Source organism: Trachypithecus francoisi, unplaced genomic scaffold (genome assembly GCF_009764315.1).
Source record: "Trachypithecus francoisi isolate TF-2019V2 unplaced genomic scaffold, Tfra_2.0 Lachesis_group12, whole genome shotgun sequence".
Lineage (NCBI taxonomy): Eukaryota > Metazoa > Chordata > Mammalia > Primates > Cercopithecidae > Trachypithecus > Trachypithecus francoisi.
The window spans coordinates 29,111,930-29,119,577 of record NW_022681457.1 but is presented as its reverse complement, the minus strand read 5'-3'; the positions used below and the strand labels follow the sequence as shown (position 1 = coordinate 29,119,577).

Below are 7,648 nucleotides of genomic sequence, written 5' to 3'. Positions count from 1 at the left end.
CTCACCTCCATGGCTCTAGCAATGCAGCAAGAAAGGAAAACGAAGTCAGTCCGCTGGTTCCTATGACAGGAAAGGGGCCTCTCAAGTCAGAGCCCTCAGGAAATCAGCTTAGAAAATTAGTCAGGGCTTAAATTGTTAAATTATTGGAAAGATAAAGATGCCAGGTAAGGGTCTTCAGGTATCTTGGGAGAGGGGGTAGCCAGTGGCACAGCCTCTTCACAGAGAGATTCAAATAAACATGTTTCTTCTTTTGTTGTCTGTGTTTCAGTGGAAAGGAAAACACACACATACCCTGCACTCCATAATAAGAGGTTTCGTCTGTGCCTCTCTGACTTCCTCAAAAACAACCACAGGGAACAGACAGACTCCTTGGATTACTCTTTTTTTTTTTTTTTTTTTTTTTTTGAGGTGGAGTCTCACTCTGTCTCCCAGGCTAGAGTGCAGTGGCGTGATCTCAGCCCGCTGCAACCTCTGCCTCCACGGTGCAAGCAATTCTCCTGCCTCAGCCTCCCGAGTAGCTGGGATTAAAGGCACCCACCAACATGCCCGGCTAATTTTTGTATTTTTAGTAGAGATAGGGTTTCGCCATGCTGGCCAGGCTGGTCTCGATCTCCTGACCTCAGGCGATCTGCTCGCCTCGGCCTCCCAAAGTGCTGGGATTACAGGCGTGAGCCGCTGCACCCAGCCTCTGATTACTCTTGACATTGGGAATTGACCCTTGGAAATGCATTCTACTTCAAGATCTGAGAAAATAAAACCCAACTCAACCCAACAATGGCTTGTGAAAGACAGTTTGTTTCTTCTGGAGATACTATTTCTCTTCTCTAATCCATTGCCACTCCACAGTTAAGATAACTTTTATAAACACACACACACACCCCCCAGATCATCCCTCCTCTAGTGAAAACTCTTCACAGCTCCCCACTGTCCCTAGATTAAAATCCACACGACAAACTGTGGACAATAAGGTCTGTTTTTTTTTTTTTTTTTTTTTTTTGAGACGGAGTCTCGCTCTGTCGCCCAGGCTGGAGTGCAGTGGCTGGATCTTAGCTCACTGCAAGCTCCGCCTCCCGGGTTTACGCCATTCTCCTGGCTCAGCCTCCCGAGTAACTGGGACTACAGGCGCCCACCACCTCGCCCGGCTAGTCTTTTTGCATTTTTTTTTTAGTAGAGACGGGGTTTCACCGTGTTAGCCAGGATGGTCTCGATCTCCTGACCTTGTGATCCACCCGTCTCGGCCTCCCAAAGTGCTGGGATTACAGGCTTGAGCCACCGCGCCCGGCCAGACAATAAGGTCTTAAGTGATCCAGTCCTTGCTTGCCTCTCAGACCTCATCCCATACCACTCCCTGGCTATTCATTACATTCCAACTACCCTGGCCTTGTTCTTCTTACTGCCAGACTTGTTCCCCCTTACGGCCTTTGTACCAGCTGTTTTCTGGGTTTGAAATGCTCTTCTCCCTGATTTTTGCATGGCTAACTTCTTCTTGCCTTTGGTATCCCACTTAAATGTCACCATCTCAAGGAGCCCTTCCTGAACCACCCAATCTGCAGTGCCCACTCTGTCACTTACCGGCACTTAACACTATCTGGCATCTTTCTTGCATACTTGTTTATTAATGATTGTCACTCCTACAAAACATAAGCTCTATGATCACAGGGCCCTATTTGTCCTGTCCACCTCTGTATCCACAGAGTCTAGTGTATTTCCTATCATACAGCAGAGCTCAAAGTGACAAGAAAAATGAAACTTTGCTGGAGTGCAGTGGTGCGGTCTTGGCTCACTGCAACCTCTCTCTCCTGGGTTCAAGCGATTCTCCTGTCTCAGCCTCCTGAGTAGCTAGGATTACAGGTGTGTGCCACCATGCCTGGCTAATTTTTTATGTTTTTGTAGAGACAGAGTTTCGCCATGTTGGCCTGGCCAGTCTTGAACTTCTGGCCTCAAGTGATCCACCTGCCTTGGCTTCCCAAAGTGCTGGAATTACAGGTGTATGCCACCATTCCCGGCCAAGAAGAATGAAATTTTTATCTTCCTATTCTCCCCAACAACCCAACCATCTTTGATGGCTTCATCTTCCACTTCGGTGACATTTGATAACTTCCATTTTCCTTCCACACAGCACAGCGTAGCCATCCAGGTACAGCATAGTCATATTCCAGTCTTCATCATCATAATCTGGGACTCTCATTCAACCATCTCCAGCTTGGAATTTCTCAGTTCTTCAAAACCTCCTTCTTTTCCAAGCCTCCTTTACCCTACCTCTATGAAAGTAGACAATTCAATTGCTCAATTTTCCCCACATCTCCAAGCCATTAGCTTTCTCTTGACTTGATTCCCTGCACAGATTTTGGCATAATGGCTAAGAACACAGGGTGGTATCCACAGCAGTGATCAGAGTTTGAGGTCTTTTTGTAAGGATGTGCTTGGCACATTGTAAGTGCTCACTAACTGTTAACCAGTCCTACTACTACCACTATTATGATTTAGGTTTCTTCTTGCCTCTGCCTCCTACCCTTTCTTCTCCCTCTCCCCTTTCACTCTCATTTGGTTAGTTTTACTCTCTTTGCTTCACTTATATGAGGTGAAGCTGGGATCTCACCAGCTCTTCTTGGTGATGGTACAGAGTTCTGATGCGTAAAACCAGTTCTGTACAGGTTGGAGAAGAGCTGAGGAGTTTCCAGGCTCCCTGGGAATCGTACACACTAACCTACTATAGTTCCAGGGCTCTGGCTGTCTCGTGTCCACAGGTGGGCCTCTAAAGCTGTTGGTGGGGATAGAGGCTCCCTGAGCAGGGTGGGTTGGGATGATGTGCACCTGTGTTTTCTCTTATCGCCTGCTTAAGAAACCAGTGTTTGTCTGTTTTCATCATCAACTCAGGGCTTACTATAATCCCTTCCATTTTTCAGTCATTCTTATTCAAGGTCTCAAGCATCCGGAGAGGCAGTCCTTGGAAATGATTGTCATTTCTGGCCTGGTTCCCTGTAAGGAAGAAGAGTAAGGCGAACACAAACAGGAAGCTGCCTAGGTCTTTGGCTGTGGTTCTGTGACCAAGGCAAACTGAAATTGTGAGATCCTTTCCTTGCCTTGCCTCAGATGTATCTGAGGTCCCAATTGTGAGAATTTTTAACTTGAAAAAGCCCCATTTTATTTTGAAATGATTAGTACCGATCACATACCAGATTCTCAAATTTTGTTAAGAGATATACAGATGAGTGAATAAAGGAACTCAGAAATGGATATGATTAGAGACCTTGCTACTACAAAGGACTGGCAAGTCTGGAGTAACCAGGGTTACTCCAGGTTACTATAAAACTAACTAGTGATTTCCATAAACACTGTGAGCACACACTATGTGCCAGACACTGTGCCAGATGCTAGGGGTTCAGGGGGAAGCAAGGCAGGCCCAGCCCTGCTCTCATAGAGTTTCCAGTCCAGCAGAGCATTCAGGCAAGGATGGTATAGCATCCTGTATCCTATTGCCAGCAGGCAAAGTGCACAACAGTCTCTCTAGAAGCACTTGTGGGAGGCACCTAACCCAGACCTGGAGCACCGGGCTGGTGGAGGGCTTCTTGGAGGACAACGTGATGCCCCAGTTGAGGCTTGACAGATGAATGAGTCAGCCAGGTGGCAGGAGGGGAAGTGAGGTCAAGGGAAAGTATCTCAGTCAAAGCCAAGAGTGTGTGCAAAGGATAAAAGATGAGAGAGTGGGCGTTGCTCTGCTGGAACTCAGAAGCAGCCTGTTAGGGCTCCACAGCCAGAGGTTCTGGTTTCATTGGTCTTGGAGAGAGCCCAGCCTTGGGTATGTTTTAAAAGCTTCCCAGGTGACTTTAATGGGCAGCCAGGGTGACAGCCACTGGACCAGAACATGGATGAAAGGGATGGGGTGATGAGAAGTGAGGCTGGAGAAGTAAGCTTGGCACATCACGCTGGGCCTGGAAGGCCATGTTAAGGAACTTGAGTTTTCTTCCCTAAGCACTGGGAAGCTATTTAAACATGTGAGCAAGAAATCCGTGGCATGATCAGACTTGCAAACTCCAGAACATCCCTGCTGTGGAACATGAATTGGTGAGGGGAGAGCTGGAGTAGGAGTGAGAAAACCAGTTGGAAGGCTCTTGCAATAATTCAGGTAAAAGATAATCACACCCTGAATTTAGCTAATGGCAGTGGGGAGGGAGAGAAGTAGATAAATTCCAGAGATATTTAGGAAGTACAATTGCTAAGGCTTGATGAAAGATGGACTGTAGGAGGGAGATTTCAAGGGCCATCCCTTGTTTAGACAACTGGGTGGATGAAGTGTCATTCATAAGATAGAGATCAATGGAAAGAAAGTACCAGAAGGAGGGCAGAAGCTGGTTTGTGGATATGTGGATGAGGACATCCACCTGGAACCTGTTGAGTTAGAGGTGACAGTGGGACATCCAAGTAAGACGAGCGCTGGACAGATGGTAGCTTAGACCAGAGATGAGACATCTAAATTCGGGGTAGAGATGTAGAAGTCATCAGAAAAGGTTGCGAATAAATGAGATCACTCAGGTGAGAGAGTGTGGAGTGGGAAGAGGAAAATAGGTTCATAGCATCTCATAAGTTGTTCTCTTCCTCCAGGCAGACAACCCTAAACCCATTAAAGGTAATTATGCTAAGTGGTGAAGTGACTTGTCCTAGCTAGTCCTCTTCAAGTATATGAGCTGGCTTACATTCAGCCAATATGTACCCCTGCTGCTGGCCTACATTCACCCTGTCGCTGTCAGTGCAATTGGATCAAGCTGATTTGCAATGAAAGGCAGCTGGCAGTTGTGTCGTGTACCTATAGAGTTTGGCTGCGGGAAGCAGTTCCAGATTCCGTGGCTCTCTTCAGAGGTTTCTAAATACAGTGGTAGTTATGTGTTAGACATATGAGGCATTTTAAAGAAAGCAGGTCTGAATCATCTGAGAATGAGAACATTCAGCAAGTAGCTCAATGCAAAGGTCCTGGGAAAAATTTACTGTGGAGAGGGAAGGATGGGTAGGCAGCTAGTAATGCTTTTATTCTAGGCTCTGTGCAATGGTGATTCTATTTTTGGTTTTCAGTCTGCATAGATCTAAGTTCCCAGTTATGCCTTCAGATGCCAGAATCAATCTCTGTTGTATTGCAAATAAAGACGACAAAGTGCTTTTACATTATGTTTCATTTACTCCTAACAACAAGCCTATAAAGTAAATAAGGCATATGTTAGCCCCATTTTAAAGACGAGGAAACCAAGACTCAAGCTAATTAGCTTGCCCAAAATTGCAAAAAAATATATAAATGGGCTAAGGATCTAATTCAGTTTCACAATTCAAATCTACTCCAACTTCCCAACTATGGCTTTTACCTCTTTAAAAAGGGGCCTTCTCTTTTTAACCCACTCTAGGGACAGCTTCAGAAGGGGATGGGAGGCTGGGTGCAGTAGCTCAGGCCTGTAATCCCAGTACTTTGGGAGGCCGAGGTTGGTGGATCATGAGGTCAGGAGTTCAAGACCAGCCTGGCCAACATGGTGAAACCCCGTCTCTACTGTAAATACAAAAATTAGCTGGGCATGGTGGCGTGCGCCTGTAATCCCAGCTACTCCAGAGTCTGAGGCAGGAGAATCGCTTAAACCCAGGAGGCGGTTGCAGTGAGCCACTGCACTCCCACCTGGGTGACACAGTGAGACTCCATCTCAAAAAAAAAAAAAAAAAGGAGTGGGGGATAGGAAGAAGAAGATTTGGAGAGAACCTTAGTTTAGCGGACACCTTCTGTTATTACTGTGTTTGTGACTTTTTCTTTTGCACTAAATCTTCCCCCAGCACAAATTACACATGCCCACTACCAAAAACGTTGAAGAAAGTTGTCTGGGCCAGGCATGGTAGCTCACATCTGTAATCTCAGCACTTCGGGAGGCCAAGGTGGGAGAACTGCTTGAGCCCAGGAGTTTGAGATCAGCCTGGGCAACATAGTAAGATCCTGTCTCTACCAAAAAAAAGGAAAGTTGTTCAGAGTGGGTCGATGGGTCAGGGAACCACTTCTAAAAGAATTATAGACCCATAGGACTGAAAAAGACCAATGGGTAATTTACTTTAATCCCTGTCTTGCAGATGGGAGAAAATGAGGGCCTAAAGAGAATGTAATTCATGCATGCTAACATAGCCAGCTGTGGCAAAACAGAGACCAGAACCCTCACCTGCTGATGTACGCCCAGAAGACGAGGTGAAGATGAGCTCAGTCTCGGAGCACTGAGACAAACAAAGTGAAAAATATGTGGGGGAATAAAGAGCTGACCTAAAAGAAATAGTAAACACTCTGCTACACATTCCTCTTGTCTTTGGGACACATCTTCATGGGGCTCTGATTGAGAAAGTTAATTAGTAAAATTATTATGGTTCTTTCTCTTGTCATTTATTTAAGTCACAGGAGGAAGTAGGTGGAAGTGCCTAGAAGGTAGAGTGGGTGGAACTGGGAAATTGCTCTGGAAGATTTAGGTTGGTGACAATGGGATTGTTGATTCCACCAGTTTGTTATTCACTAGTCACTAGAATTATCCATAATAATAGCTTGCATTTGTATAGGATATTCTAACTTATAAAAGGCTTTTATGACACTGTCTCATTTGATCTCACTGACAACCTTGTAAGGTAGACAAGGCAGGTATAATTATCCCACTTCATGAATGAGAAAACTGAGACTTAGAGAAGTTCAACGACTTGCATACTCAGTCATTAAACTCGAGTCTGAACAAAAAACCAGGTGTTCTTACTTAGAAAACTTCAACTTTATGGCTGGATGCGGTGGCTCATGCCTGTAATCCCAGCACTTTGGGAGGCCAAGGTGGGTGGATCACAAGGTCAGGAGATCGAGACCATCCTGGTTAACACGATGAAACTCCATCTCTACTAAAAATATGAAAAAATTAGCCGGGCATGGTGGCGGGCTCCTGTAGTCCCAGCTACTCGGGAGGCTGAGGCAGGAGAATGGGGTGAACCCGGGAGTCGGAGCTTCCAGTGAGCTGAGATTGCACCACTGCACTCCAGCCTGGGCGACAGAGTGAGACTGTGTCTCAAAAAAAATAATAATAAAATAAAATAAAGCTTCAACTTTACCAAGGTCATACGGTTAAGTAGGACTTGAATCCCAATGAGGCCATTTCCAGAGCCTATGCTATTAGTTCTGCTAGTCATTTAACAGACACTGATTGAGCGTGTCTTGTTTTCTTAGTTCCTTGCTCTTTATAAATACAAACCAGGTGCTCTTGCTAAGGCAGGTACTCATTAATGAAGGAATGTTTGGTAAATGCTTCTAGTACCTTCTCCCATGCCTCAGCAACTCATTTGACCACAGAAGCAAACACAAGCTGTGGCCTAATCCCAGAGTCCGCACAAGCAGTAATTGCAGGGAAGATGAGCCAAGAGGAGAGACTGACTCGCAGCCCAAAGACTACCGGCTCAGGTCCTCTGAGCCTGCAGGCTTTGGGCTCATGAGAAGTGGGTGTGGTCCATTTCCAGCCTGGATCCAATAGGAAGTGAGGAGGATAGATAAAAACTTTTTTTCACAGGAGTTTCTGTGTTGTCCTCTCCCTTACCCTGTTAGCATTTTTTCTTAAAACCCAGTAGCAGCTGTTGGCTAGTTGTGAAAATTGTCCAACCTTAGTAGAGC

The 7,648-nt window shown here is 45.8% G+C and overlaps 1 long non-coding RNA gene across 1 annotated transcript; it reads left to right on the top strand.

Annotated features, from left to right (window-relative positions):
- Positions 1-3,866: 3,866 nt before the first annotated feature.
- On the top strand, positions 3,867-6,287 carry LOC117093818. Its single transcript, XR_004441254.1, has 2 exons — positions 3,867-4,126; positions 6,094-6,287. It is a non-coding gene; the product is annotated as an uncharacterized LOC117093818 (long non-coding RNA).
- The last annotated feature ends 1,361 nt before the right edge of the window (positions 6,288-7,648 follow it).